Source organism: Lithobates pipiens, unplaced genomic scaffold (assembly GCF_037356315.1).
Source record: "Lithobates pipiens isolate NorthernLeopardFrog02 unplaced genomic scaffold, aLitPip1_a1.2 Scaffold_25, whole genome shotgun sequence".
NCBI classification, from domain to species: domain Eukaryota; kingdom Metazoa; phylum Chordata; class Amphibia; order Anura; family Ranidae; genus Lithobates; species Lithobates pipiens.
This window is the reverse complement of record NW_027507787.1, coordinates 28,883,712-28,898,812: the sequence shown is the minus strand read 5'-3', so window position 1 is coordinate 28,898,812 and position 15,101 is coordinate 28,883,712. Positions and strand designations below refer to the sequence as shown.

Below are 15,101 nucleotides of genomic sequence, written 5' to 3'. Positions count from 1 at the left end.
GCTAGATCACTAGCTATATAGGTGAGGTGAATATAGTGGTGTATACTGCAGTCAGGGCACAGACAACAACCACTACACAGCAGCAAGATAGGAAATCAGCCAAAAACAATTGGTGTGTACTGTGTTGAAGGTACACAGAACACCCACTGCTTCAGATGCAAAGTAACACACTACAGGAGGCCTCCTTAAAGGCGGCCTTATATAGTGTGGGGCGTGCATTACACAGCCTGAGCTATGATTGGCCACAGGCAGGATGCCTGTGGCCAATCATGGCTCTCCTCGCTGCCGGCGCTGCGATTGGCCAAGCATGCGGGGTCACAGTGCATGCTTGGCCAATCATCGGGCAGCAATGCACTGCGCCAACGCAGTGCATTGTGGTCCGCGCGCGGCACTCGAATTTTGACGCGAACGGCCAAAACGTTCGGAATTCGCCGAACGCACGAACAGCCAATGTTCGAGTCGAACGTACGTTCGACTCGAACACGAAGCTCATCCCTACTAGTAACACAAAGTTCCGTGGTCAGTAGTGTGTATTTCAGAGTGCAGGTGTCAAGAGTAACAGAGAGTGCAGAGGTCAGTAGTATATAATGCAGAGTGCAGAGGCCAGTAGTATGTAATGCAGAGTGCAGGGGTCAGTAGTATGTAAGGCAGAGTGCAGAAATTAGTAGTATGTAATGCACAGCGCAGGAGTCAGGAGTAAGTAACACACCATGCAGGGTTCAGTAGTTTGTAACACTGAGTTTAGAGGTCGGTATTAAGTAACACTGAGTTACTACTGAAAGTAGTATGTAGTAGTATGTAATATATGTAGTAGTATTTAATGCAGTTACTTATTACTGATATTAGTTGTATGTAATGCAAGGTGCAGGGGCAGTAGTAAGTTAAATACAATACCGAGGTTAGTAGGATGTAGCACACAGTGCAAAGGTCAGACGTAACTAACATACATCTCCCCCCTACAAGCAAAAATATCCCCCTTTCAGTAACCTTCTACCCACCACATAAGTACAAACAGGTAGATCATGATCAATCTGTTTCCAACCCCCACCTTAAAGTGTAGCTAAACCTAAGAACAAAACATGTAGTATATTCTTTTTCTAGGCTTTTTTCCTCTATTTTCACCTGGTGATTCTGCCTGTAACACAATTCTTGTCCTAGCAGGACAAAACTCACTTACTGTACTGTTCTATGGAGGAGCTGCGTGGTCACCCAACTCCTCTTATCTCCATAACATAGGATGGAGGATTTCTGCAGTCTGCAGTGCTTACTGAAAAAAGTGCAGTGGACATAAAGAGCACATGAAGTTATTGAAAATAAACAAATATAATATAACATTTTTATGGTAAATTTAGCAGACTAAAAGGAAATAAATAAATAAAAGGGTGCAAACTAAGCGCAAGTAGTATGAAACCTTAAATAAATATATAAATATAAAAAGTGGCCACTAACATAACCCTCAGATCAAAGAGGCATATAAAGAATTATCCCACATGAGAATGTCACTTCATTCCACAATGTAAGCCCCAAGCCGGTACTTGTCAGAAACAAGGAATCGCCGTACCTGAAGGCAAACTGTCAGAACTCATTGCAGTGCTGTAGAGAAGGCTTGTCTCTGACATCCACCGCTACCGGAGGTGGAGCTGTTTTGTTATTTGTCAATGGTCTCTATAAAGAGCTAAAGAAAAAAGTGAAAATTGCCAAACTATTTTACTAAAATATATAATCCTACAGATGTTAGAAGTCAACAAAGATAACATTAGTAGCTCATTGGTTTTAGAAGATTCGGTTTTATGTGTTATGTTCTTTATTTTTAGTCAACCACAAACCTCCCAGTTTGCATTTCAGAATACCTAATAACTAAATAGTTTTAATATACAATATACTTGTTAGCCTGAGAAACACATTTATTTAATTTAGAAGTGTGATTGTTACTTGTATTTAAGACTGCAAGATATTTAATGTAATTTATAAACATATTAAAGAACTATCATTACAATTTTTCAGAAATTGTTCTGTCCCCTAATGGGACAAAGTACATGTATTACTTTGTTCCATGTTGTTAGGTCCTTTCTAAGTCCAGTAATGAAGTCTGACCTCATTCTTTCCATAATAAAGTAAAATTTAGCTTGGCAACTCTTATACCAGTGACATTCTTCTCCCATGAAGGTTTTTTTTTCTGGCATTGAGACATTGCCTAGGCACAGTCGGTTACTTTAAAAAAAAAAACTTTCTTAAACCTCACCGGATCCCACCTGCTTAAACCTCTGAAGACCCATCTCTCTGCTTCAGTTTTCCTCCAAACTTCTTTAACACCTTGTTCACAACTATATAAATTGCTAACTCACTGATAACAGCCTTCTTGACTCCCTACAGCAAGGGTGTCAAACTCAATTTCATCATGGGCCGCATCAGCATTATGGGTGCCCTCTAAGAGCTGGTTGTATCTGTAGGACGAGATGTCCAGAGCACTTCACCACCCCCACCCCTTTACATCAGATGTCAATAGCCCCCATTTTCAGAAGTCAAGAGTCCCCCACCATCTCTTACACCACAGGGCACCAGTTACCTTATGCTGCTGCCAGGAAAAAGCTGAGGGCAGAGCCAGTAAGGAGAAAGTGCAGGGTTTGGAGAAGGAGTCAGCTGCCAGAGTCTGCTGAATGCTGAGACCAGGGAAGTAGATGAGGGGGTGCTGCAGCTGCACAGAGAGGCACAGGATCTGTAGAAGGAGTTCTGTCCTCTCTGCTGCCGCTGCTGAGACTGGGTGGGATTGCAGAGACTAGCCTCTCTGCTGCTGCACAGAGAAGTGCAGGATCTGGTGGAGGAGTTATGTCCCCCTCTCTATAGCCACCTGCTGAGACATGGTGGGGGCATAGACAAGGGTGGTGCCTCAGCTGCAGGAGAGGTGCGAGGGCCACATGAAATGGCCTCGTGTCTAGCTTCCACCAACAACAATCCACTGAAACAGCCCTACTAAATCTCACTAATAACTTACTAACCCATAGCCATTTCTGCACACTCATACTCTTAGACCTTTTCCCTGCCTTTGATACAGTTGGCCACCCACTCCTTCTCAATAAACTCCACTCACTTGGCCACCGCAACTCTGCTTTTTCCTGGTTCTTCTCCTATCTCATTGCTCCTTCAGTGTCACCTACAACTGTATCTCCTCCTCTTCTTCCTCTTTCTGTTGGGATACCCCAAAGCTCTGTCCTTGGGGCCCTTTTAATCTTTCTCTACACTTTCCCTGGGCCAGTTGTTACCACCTCTACACCAACAACACCCGGATCTATCTTTCTACTCTTAAGCTCACACTCTCAAACTCCTCATGTATCAAAAATTTATCAAGTGACATATCAGTATGGATGTCACACCATTTCCTCAAACTCAATCTGTCTAAAACTGAGCTAGTAATATTTTATCCTCCCCGATCCAACCTCATTACTTTACCATTGAGACCAATATTTATTTATTCTTATTATTTATTACAGGTACTTATACAGAGCTGTCAATTAATTCAGTGCTTTACATATTTATTATATATTCACATTAATCCCTGCCCTCAAGGAGCTTACAATCTAAGACTGCTAACTTACATTCATACATATACTAGGGCCAAATTAGACAAGTGCCAATTAACCTGCCACCAGGTCTTTGGAATAAAAAAAAAAACTTAAGTGCCCAGAGGAAACCCACAGTTACAGAGAGAAATGCAAACTTTGTGCAGGTAGTTTTGTGGTTGTGATTTGAACCGATGACGCTAGTGCGGATCATAGCACAATTACTGATCCCATGCCAGGGTGCTAGGCGTAATCTCAGACTCTGACCTCTCCTTCATGCTCCACAACCAACCACTGACTAAATCTTGTCTCCTTAAAGGAGTTGTAAAGTCTCTGGGTTTTTCACCGTAATGCATTCTATGCATTCCGTGGGGGCACTCGATGTGGGGGAGGAGCCAGGAGCTCCACCGGGGGACCCCATAAAAAGAGGACCGGGCCGCTCTGTGCAAAACCCTTGCACAGAGGAGGTAAGTATAATGCCACGTACACATGGTCGGAGAATCCGTCGGAATGCGTCTTATCGGACCGTGTCGTCAGATAATCCGACTGTGTGTGGTATGCATCGGACTGATTCCGTCCGAATCTCCGTCCGACCCAATTTTCCAACATGTTGGAAATATTTCCCGACCAACTGGGCCGGTCAGACGTAATCTGATCATGTGTAGAGAATTTTGATCGGACCAAGTGCCACGCATGCTCAGATCAAATTCCTACATCAAAGCTATTGGCTACTAGCCTGAATCTAGTCCCATCGTAACGAAATTACGTCATCACGTTCTGAAAGATCGTATTTTTCGACAACTTAGTCCGACCGTGTTTATGCAACAGTTTCAGACACAATCTGTCAGACTAAATCTGACGGACAACCGACGGATTTGGTTGTGGAAATCTCCGACCGTGTGTACAGGGGCTTAGACTTGTGCACAACGGAAATTTTTTTTCTTTTGTTGTCATTCGTAAAATACATAATTTTATTCTATTATATTCATTATGTTACGTTAATTTTTTTCAAATAATTTGTTATTTCTGTAGAGTGTTATTATACTGAATCTCAAATCATGTCGAATTCATTTGTTATATCCGCTATAATTTCTTTTGTATTCGTTGAAATTCAATATTTATGTATGTATATATATTCGTCATAATGATTCGTAGTTTGGAAAGTAATTTGTTTATTGAATCTATTAACACACACAATGACAATATCTCTTCTTCTCTGCTCAAATACAATACAACACCCTTCTCACTCAGGAATCGGGAATGCACTTTGACAGTAATCCAACCTCCAGCACAAAATTAATCAGCTGATTGGACTGTAAGATTTACTTTGAGTTGACCTTTTGTTTCATTAGATCAGGGGTCTCAAACTGGTGGCCCTCCAGATTTTGCGAAAACTACAAGTCCCATCATGCCATTGCCTTTGGGAGTCTTGCTCTTAACTGTCAGCCTTGCAATGCCTCATGGGACTTTTTCAACAGCTGGAGAGCCACCAGTTTGAGACCTCTGCATTAGATCTTTAACGAATTACCGAATCATGTAGAATTCATTCCTAATTTTCGCTATTTCTTTCGTATTAGTTGAAATTTGTTATTTTCTTATTCAGACATCCGGATGCATCCGAATGTTCAAAAGATGCAAAATTTGTCCAAACTTCTGTTCGTTACGAAACTAATTGCACATGTCTAGTAAGTATAACATATTTGTTATTTAGTAAAACACAAAAACGAACCTTTAGCATCACTTTAATCTTCGTAAGATTTTTAGAAATCACCCCTTCTCAACTAACGACACTATAAAACAACTTTTTGTAATCAAAGATAAAAGCATTTCCATATACAGAAGAAAATAATGTAAATAGTTATGGGTTTATGCAAAGCAACTTCCTTTAATTTTACCTATGCTTTTTTAAACTTACTATAAGGCCTCATGCACACGAGACGCAGGTGAAAACTCTGCTCAAAAAAAGCTGAAACGCGCGTTTAGAAACGCGCGTTTTACATGCCGCGTTTAGCCGCGTTTAGCCACGTTTAGCCGCTTTTGCGTTTATAAGCGTTTATAAAGATAACATCATGTAGACCCTCCCCAAGCTCTCAAAGCATGTGTTTTTAACTATTTCTGCTATTTTGATCAGAGTGAGCAGCAGCAGCATAGAGAGCAGTTGTACACTTGCATTTGACTCTCTTTCTGTGGTATATATTTTGAAATGGATCCTATATTGAATATATGTCAGTAAATGCTCCTGATGTTACTCTTGATGAGACAGCAACGTTGTCGCAAATTTCGTGAGAGGTCCAGAGTCAGAGCTTGTCGATATTGGACCCATCCGTTGATGGGACAGCGAATGTCCGTTGGATATTTCACAAACATGTATGTGCAACTGTGTACCTACCCCGACAAGTTTTTTAATTTTAGCCGGATGTCCATTGTCACATTTGATCTGCTCTTAGAAAAAGTACGACCTGGTCTGACATTCATGGACACCAATATGAGAAACAGTGTGTCACCAGAGGAACATCTGTTGGTAACGATCAGGTATGTGTATATATTTATAAAATATATTTATTTATAGATGTACAGATTAATTTTTTTCTCTGTCCTTTATTTTGAAAAAAATAATGTCTATTTATAGCAAATTATCCAATTTTTTAAAATATCTAAAATTTTCTTGTGGCAATTTTTAAAATGTTTTCATTATTTCTGATATAAAACAATATTAAAATAGTTTTTTTTTTTTATCTTAATATTTTTTTATTCATTTTTTCTAGTTTCAAATAGTTTTATTTAAAAGCAAATCTATGTTAATTAGATTTTTTACAATTGTTTTAAATTTATTTGGCCAATTTTTTAATATATTTTTATCGTGAAATATGTACTGATTAATATATTTTAATTCTTTGCTGCTGTATATGGTAGTATAATATTTTTGAATGCCTTATTAAAATATCGAGAATCCTAACCCTAACCATTCATCCTAACCCTAACCACTAACCCTACCCCTAACCCTAAACAATAACCCTAACACTAACCCTAACCCCTAACACTAACCCTAACCCCTAACCCTAACAGCTAACCTTATCCCTTCCACTAACCCTAACCCTAAACAACCCTAACCCTAACCCTAATCCTAAACAATAACCCTTAGGCCGCGTACACACGCGCGGACTGTTTGCCCAACCTTGTTCGTCAAACAGTTTCGGCAAACAGTCCGCTCAAAATTTGCATGAGCGGACTTGCCCACACACGAGCGGACTGTTTCAACGAACTGTTTGCCAAACAGTCCGCTCAACTTTTGAAATGAACGGACTCGCCCACGTAAGGAGGAGGCAAATCCGCCCATTTCGAGCGCGTGTACAGGTAGGCGGGGCCCGCGAAGGAGACGTCGCGGGCTCCGCCGCCTGGAATGGGCTTAAAGGGGAACCCCAACGCCGAAAAAAATCGGCGTGGGGGTTCCCCCAAAGTCCACACCAGACCCTTGTCCGAGCACGCTACCCGGCCGGCCAGGAAAGGGGGGCGAGCGAGCGCGCCCCCCCTCCTGAGCCGTACCAGGCCGCGTGCCCTCAACATGGGGGGGTGCCTTGGGGAAGGGGGGGCCGCGCGGCCCCCCCACCCCAAAGCACCTTGTCCCCATGTTGATGAGGACAAGGGCCTCTTCCCGACAACCCTGGCCGTTGGTTGTCGGGGTCTGCGGGCGGGGGGCTTATCGGAATCCGGGAGCCCCCTTTAAGAAGGGGGCCCCCGGATACCGGCCCCCCACCCTATGTGAATGAGTATGGGGTACAATGTACCCCTACCCATTCACCTGTGAAATAAAGTACAAAAAAAAACACAACACAGGGGAAAAAATATTTTATTGCACAGCTCCGGGGGTCTTCCGTCTTCGGGGGTCTTCTCGCCGGACTCCTCCGCTATGTGTGTGTAGCTCTTTTACTAGCGGAGGAGTCCGGCTTTCTTCCTCCCCGCCGCCGGCCTCTTCTCCCGACTTCGGGGGTCTTGTCCCCCTCTTCGGTTCTTCTGCCGGGCCACCGCGCCTTCTTGTAGCTCTTTTACAGGCGGTGGCCCGGTCTTCTGTCGCCGCTGCCTTCCGTTCTTCTGTCGCCGCCTTCGGTTCTTCTGCCGGGCCACCGCGCCTTCTTGTAGCTCTTTTACAGGCGGTGGCCCGGTCTTCTGTCGCCGCTGTCGCTGTCGCCGCCTTCCGTTCTTGTTCTTCTTGTTCTTCTTCTTCTTCTCCAGGCGATGTTGACACGTCGCTCCCTCCGGCCGGAATGCCAGAGCCGCGCTGTGCGGTCACTTATATAGTGACAATGGGGCGGGGTCACATGGTATATGTCACATGGGTTGGTCACATGGGTTGATGTCACATGGGGACTATGACATCGTAAGGGGGCGGGGTCACCATGTGACCAACCCATGTGACATATACCATGTGACACCGCCCCATTGTCACTATATAAGTGGCAGCGGAGCGTGTCCCTGGCATTCCGGCCGGAGGGAGCGACGTGTCAACATCGCCTGGAGAAGAAGAAGAAGAACAAGAAGAACAAGAACGGAAGGCGGCGACAGCGACAGCGGCGACAGAAGACCGGGCCACCGCCTGTAAAAGAGCTACAAGAAGGCGCGGTGGCCCGGCAGAAGAACCGAAGGCGGCGACAGAAGAACGGAAGGCAGCGGCGACAGAAGACCGGGCCACCGCCTGTAAAAGAGCTACAAGAAGGCGCGGTGGCCCGGCAGAAGAACCGAAGAGGGGGACAAGACCCCCGAAGTCGGGAGAAGAGGCCGGCGGCGGGGAGGAAGAAAGCCGGACTCCTCCGCTAGTAAAAGAGCTACACACACATAGCGGAGGAGTCCGGCGAGAAGACCCCCGAAGACGGAAGACCCCCGGAGCTGTGCAATAAAATATTTTTTCCCCTGTGTTGTGTTTTTTTTTGTACTTTATTTCACAGGTGAATGGGTAGGGGTACATTGTACCCCATACTCATTCACATAGGGTGGGGGGCCGGTATCCGGGGGCCCCCTTCTTAAAGGGGGCTCCCGGATTCCGATAAGCCCCCCGCCCGCAGACCCCGACAACCAACGGCCAGGGTTGTCGGGAAGAGGCCCTTGTCCTCATCAACATTGGGACAAGGTGCTTTGGGGTGGGGGGGCCGCGCGGCCCCCCCTTCCCCAAGGCACCCCCCCATGTTGAGGGCACGCGGCCTGGTACGGCTCAGGAGGGGGGGCGCGCTCGCTCGCCCCCCTTTCCTGGCCGGCCGGGTAGCGTGCTCGGACAAGGGTCTGGTGTGGACTTTGGGGGAACCCCCACGCCGATTTTTTTCGGCGTTGGGGTTCCCCTTTAAGCCCATTCCAGGCGGCGGAGCCCGCGACGTCTCCTTCGCGGGCCCCGCCTACCTGTACACACGCTCGAAATGGGCGGACTTTCCGAGCGGGAACAGTCCGCTCATTTCGAAAGTACAGCGGACAGGCCCACACACGGGCGGACTGTTCGCTCAAACACAGTTTCAGCGGACAGTTTTTCGGAATTTCCGAAAGACTTTGTCCGTCCAACTGTCCGCTGAAACTGTCCGCTGAAAGCCCACACACGAGCGGACTGTCCGCCCAAACACTGTTCAGCGGACAAGGTTGGGCGAACAGTCCGCCCGTGTGTACGCGGCCTAACAGATAACCACTTACCATAACACCCAACCCTAAGGACCAAATTACATTGCCGCAGATGGTCACAGTTGACTTTGAGGCCATGTATCTCTGATGCAGAAAAGTGCATGACATTTTGCGACCCGACTTTAGGGCCCCCTATCTCAGGGTTACTTGGTGAAATTTGGATATGTTGTAGTGCTAGTTCCGAATTTGGGGTTCCTAACAATAAGTGGCCCCAAGATATGGGCCCCCAAAGTCGGGTTACAAAATGTCATTCTCTGATGCAGAAAAGTGCATGACATTTTGCGACCCGACTTTGGGGCCCCCTATCTCGGGGTCACTTGGTGAGAGGAACCTCAAATTGGATATGTTGTAGTGCTAGTTCCACAGTGTCTGCATACAGAATTTGGGGTTCCTGGCAATAAGTGACCCCAAGATATGGGCCCCCAAGTTCGGGTCACAAAATGTCATTCTCAGATCATATTTCTGGGTTTTCAGGTCCAAAAAATTGGGTTCCTTTAAAAACGCTTATAAACGCAAACGCGGCTAAACGCGGCTAAACGCGGCTAAACGCGGGTGCCACTTTTAGCTGCGTTTAGCCATGTTTTGCATCTGAAACGTGGAAATTTTTGCATCTGAACCCATTTTTTTGCTTCTGGAAAAACTAGGTTAAACGCAACTGCATAAAAGCGGCAAAAAACTAGACTGTGTGCATGGACACATAGGATAACATTGAATGAGTGAGTGAAAAAAGTGTCCAACTGCATCTGAACATGCGTTTAACAGCGTCTCGTGTGCATGAGGCCTTACTCTCCTAACCCTAAATATAGGGCAGTAACATATACTGATCTCATAAAATAATACTTGAACTAATATCTTAAAGAAAACAAGAAAAGGAAAAGAGAAGAAACAACAAAAAACCCCACAAAACAATTTATTTACTCCCTGATTGTCTATCGCCTTAACTACTGTAGCTCCCTTTTCAATGGACTACGATTATATAGGCTATCTCCCTTCAGTCTATCATCAATGCTGCTGCTAGACTAGTACATCTTACTAACTGATGCACGACTGCTGCCTATCTCTGCCAATTCCTCCACTGGCTTCCACTAGCCCAATTTATAAAATTGAAAATACTCACCACAGCATACAAAGCCATCCACAAGACTGCCTCCAATTGCATTATTATACAGGTTTTATATAGCACCAAAAGCGCTTTACAACTTGAGGGCAGACATTACAGTTACATTCCAATTTGGTACAAGAGGAATCAGAGGGCCCTGCTTGTTAGAGCTTACAATCTAAAAAGGAAGGGTCAATTGATACAAAAGGTAATAGCTGGGGGCTGACAGCACCACCGTAACATGCCTCCATCCCTAATATATGCACACAAACCATAATTATGGTCATGAGACTTTAAATGAGGCATATCACAAAATAAAATTACAAAAATAGAAAGTGTGTTATAAAGTTTTAGTTTCTTTGTAGAAGCACATTTCATGTTAAGCGAAATACATGGTACAGAATAAAAATTGATTGATGAACATATGTGTAGCACCCTCTACCTTAGATAGGTAGGTGCTCGAGTAGTGTTTTTTTTTACTGTTTTTTTTTTTTACTGTGCAGGTAAATTTAGGCAGGCCTAGCTGTGAGCTAGGCCTGTTTGTTTTGATCTGTTGTCAGGGGAGGGGTTTAGTGTAGCAGTAGATGACTGTCATGTGCCTCAGCTCTTGGGCGCCTCCTCTGTTTCCAGTGAGAAGGTTCTGGAAAAGAGGCAGGGCAGACGGCTGGACTGACATGGGGTGTATTTGGGAACCCTGACCAGCCCCTAAGTAGGATTAGCAGGGGCAGGCCTCCTATATATACCCATTGTCAGCCTGTTGTGGGAGGAGTGTCTTGTGGAAGAACTGAGATGATGGCGTGTTAGGCTGTGGTGGCTCTTGAGGGACACCCTTCCTGGGGGGGGGGGGTGACCTTGGGCCTGGAGCTCGGGAGCTGGGAGGGAGCCTCTCTTTACACGGTCATTGAGGGGTGTTCTGGAACAGGAGCAGGGGGATGATAGCGGGGAACACGGCCAGGAAAGTCATTCAGGAGGGATCCATGCTGGGGCCGTTGAGTGAGAAGCACAGTGAGAAGCTCTGGGAGAGACATGCCAGGATTGGATGTGGAGCCAGAGGGAGCGACTGTGGTGTTGTTGAAGTCAAGTTGCTGCAGCCAGGAGGGTTGGCAGGATTTGCATCGGACGTGCTGGGATCGGTAGTTCACCAAGGATCAGTCAGCACAATTATCTTCATCTAAAATGGTTGCTACTACAGAGGGGACTGCAGACCCCCGCCTGCAAATGGTTACTAGGAAAATGTTAGGACTTATTCAGAGTGAGGCCTGGTGACAGGAATCTAGATTTGGACAGTGTGAGGAAAGCAAGTGATTGGTAGTTGGCCGGAGGAGATGTGAAGCAACAGAGACTGTCAGTATAGATTCAACTACCTTTATTTTCATCTAAGAAATATTCGTCCATGGCCATCCCATGTCCCTTTTCTCCATCCAATAATTTCTTTAATCCCCTAATAAAAACAACAACAATAAGAAAGAGACCTGGCCAAGCAGGGTGATGTGTGGATGCTGAAACACGCAGTGACCCCACAGGGGCACCGCTACATATGGCACATGGTTATTATAATAAATTCATAAAAAAAAAAAAAAAAGAAGAAGAAAATTCATGGTACAATAGAATGGACAAATGCATGATAGATATAAAATGTAAGGATCTGTAGGCTAGATTTTTATTCTGAGCTGACATGTGAGTATCAGACTTCTGGCCTCTGCTATATTATAATTTTTTTGTTACCTATAAAGGGATTTTTACCCCTACACATCTTTTATTTATTACTTATATTCATAGAGAATTTTGGCAACATACTCCTGATGAGTGGACATGAGCCACAAAATGCCTAGAGTTACTATACGTCAAGACAGTCTGATCCTTACATTTTATATCTATCTGCCAGAATATATATAAATATAGATAGATATAGAAATATATAATAAATATAAATATCTGACAAGCTGACTTCTGGCTGTCGGATGGAAGTATTCCAGCGCCTCTGCATGTGCCGGATTACTTCCGCTCTCCCCCCAGTAACAGGCACTTCGCTTGCCTATCTGTAGGCCAGGAACAGTGGGTGCCGCCAGGTAGAGGGGAGGGAGCTGAGCGAATATTTGTCCAATCTCCTTCTTGTTGCTGACCTAGAAGAGACATATAAAAAGTGACTTCCAGGTTCCCCTGTTAGTTTTCCCCACCAGCATGGCAGGGAAAGAAGGTAATGCAGTGTTATCTTCACTGCAATACATTCTATGGAGCACAGGGAAGAGATCCAGGGTTTTTAGACCCTGGATGTCTCATTAAAAAGAACTTGTCACCAAAAAATGATCACATATGGGACTTTTTGTCCCCTATGTAATGAAAAAATAAAACAATAAAGTAAAAAAAATGTAACTTGTAAAAAATGTAAGTTACACCCAAGCACATAAAATCCCTTTTTTTTTATGCCACCCCCATCAGGGGCACTTGCAATACACACGTTACATATCACCGCACGCATCAGAGTGAGAGAAATTATTCTGGCACCAGACCTCCTCTATAACACTAAACTGATGACCTGTAGGGGGATTTTAAAGTGTCAAATACAGGGTACTGAAGTTTTTACGAGTGCACACAAATTTAAAGTGGTGTTCCACACACACAAAAAAAATGCTTAAAATTCCTAAAAAAACTAACAAAAAACATTTGGATTTTTTTTAACTCACCTCTAAATGCCTGTTGCTAAGGAGTCCCTCGTAGTTTGCCTCCTTCAGTGCCTGGGCTCCTGACATCACTTCCCCTCACCGCAGGAAGGGCTCAGCTCCGCCCCCTCCCTCCTGTCAGTCACCTGGGGCACGTGACAGGTCCCAGATTACTGCACTGCCAATCAAAGCACGTGACGCCGCTTGCGCATGCGCAGTGGGTGCCTGGCTGTGGGTGCCCACAGTTGCAATGCTGGCGCCGAGGAGGGGGGATGAACGGGGCTTCGGTCCCCTGCATCGCTGGACCCTGGGACAGGTAAGTGTCCGATTATTAAAAGTCAGCAGCTGCGGTATTTGTAGCTGCTGAATTTTAATTTTTTTTTCTAAGGGAAACTCCTCTTTAAGGTTTGACATGCTGGATATCTATTTACTCGGTGCAACCTCATATTTTATATTTTACTAAAGATTGGGTAATTTATTGCAATTGTGTGCCCTAAAATTAGCTTTAGTGTATTTTTATTGTGTTTCGTAGACCTTTGCGATAATACAATGGGACATAAATAATTGGAACTACCTCTATTTTGTTCTCTAGGGTGTCTGCTTTCAGAAAATATATAACATTTTGGGGTTTATGCAATCTTCAGGCCTAAAATTATTTTTTAAACATCGGCAGTGAAGTGGTTAATGCAAAGAATTTGAGTTACACTAAGGCAAAAAAAAAGACCTTTAGCCTTTTAAACCACTTTAACATTCAAATAACTTTCACATCTGCGTACTGATTTTAGCTGGCAGGTTAGAGCTTTTGCCTGTCTTATCCTTCATCTCATGCCTTGCTGTTGGTCAGTGAGACTGCCTGTTACACCTTGTAAGGATGGGTCGAACTATCTAAGTTTAAACCATGAGGAAATCAATTTCTGCTTGAAATCCAGAAAAACCTATACTTAGCAGCAAATCCCACTAAAATCTCTGGAGTAGGGTGCAAATCTTGAGTCTAAATTCTGACCATGTACAAGGCTACTAGGCATGCTATTGTCAAAAAGGTCATGGGGAGTAAGGCACTTCTACGGTGTAAGCAGCAACCACAACTACAATCTAAAAGCTATAGGAAAGTCAGGCATATGCAATTAGCGGACCTCCAGCTGTTGCAAAACTACAAGTCCCATCACGCAAGCATGACACCCAGAGGCAGAGGCGTGATGGGACTTGTAGTTCTGCAACAGCTGGAGGTCCGCTAATTGCATATCTCCAGTCTAGTCTAAGGAAACTAAAACTCTCAACTTTCATACAAAATGGTCAGTGGCAAAATAGAGTATAGTTTATGAGCTTCTTTTTTACAGTATCACACACCATTGTCCTAAATGTTTAATAAAATGTGCACAATTACATTTCAGGACCACATTCCCAGAATCCCCTCCCATTCCTATAGCTCCAATTAGGGTTGCCACATCGTCCCTTTAATCCAGGACACATATGACATGGGTTCTGAGTCCAATTTAATGCAGATAAGGCACCAAGTGAGTTTAATTACCACCTTAATCAGCCACAGAACCTGTGTAATTAATGTGTGTCCTGGATTAAAGGAATGATGTGGCAACCCTAGCTCCAATTATTCACAAAATATTTACCATACAGACTTTAGATATGGATTTGGTAGAAATTGGTTTCCATTGGGATAGTGTGCAATCACCTGAATGTGCCTAAAATACAAAGAGACAATGCAGGATTTATCCCGTAATACAAATTAGAGTATATTATCTGAGAGACAATAGCCACAAATGTTGATCAGTGGCTGGACAGAGGTAGAGGGAAGGCAGATTTTATATTAACATAAATATTAGAATGTAATATTTGAGACAAAACCCACAAATATTTTGCAGTCACAGGTCAGTTCCTGGTGGCAGTGAGCATCAGCGGTAATTTGGAGATAAATAAATAGAAAAAAGACGCACTATGACCACTCCTCCACTGGTCTGAGCCCCCACTTTGCACAAGTTCTATGTGCTGTAATCCATCCCCTATATAATCTAGTGGAAATATAAATGCCCTGGGTTGTCTGAATTCCCATCTGCAATTTCTTCTTTTTTTTTTTTTTTATGTTTTAAAACTTTTTTTTTCATACCTACTGTAGTT

The 15,101-nt window shown here is 44.2% G+C and overlaps 1 protein-coding gene and 1 long non-coding RNA gene across 2 annotated transcripts in view; one reads left to right on the top strand and one right to left on the bottom strand.

Annotated features, from left to right (window-relative positions):
* Nucleotides 1-15,101, top strand: part of SLC16A12 (solute carrier family 16 member 12) — a 176,594-nt gene that overhangs the window by 19,961 nt on the left and 141,532 nt on the right. The gene's annotated exons all lie outside the window — the stretch shown is intronic.
* Nucleotides 1-15,101, bottom strand: part of LOC143930168 (uncharacterized) — a 140,410-nt gene that overhangs the window by 25,685 nt on the left and 99,624 nt on the right. Inside the window, exon 3 of the long non-coding RNA XR_013262723.1 lies at nucleotides 1,562-1,675. This is a non-coding gene — a long non-coding RNA (uncharacterized LOC143930168). The remainder of the gene's footprint in view (nucleotides 1-1,561; nucleotides 1,676-15,101) is intronic.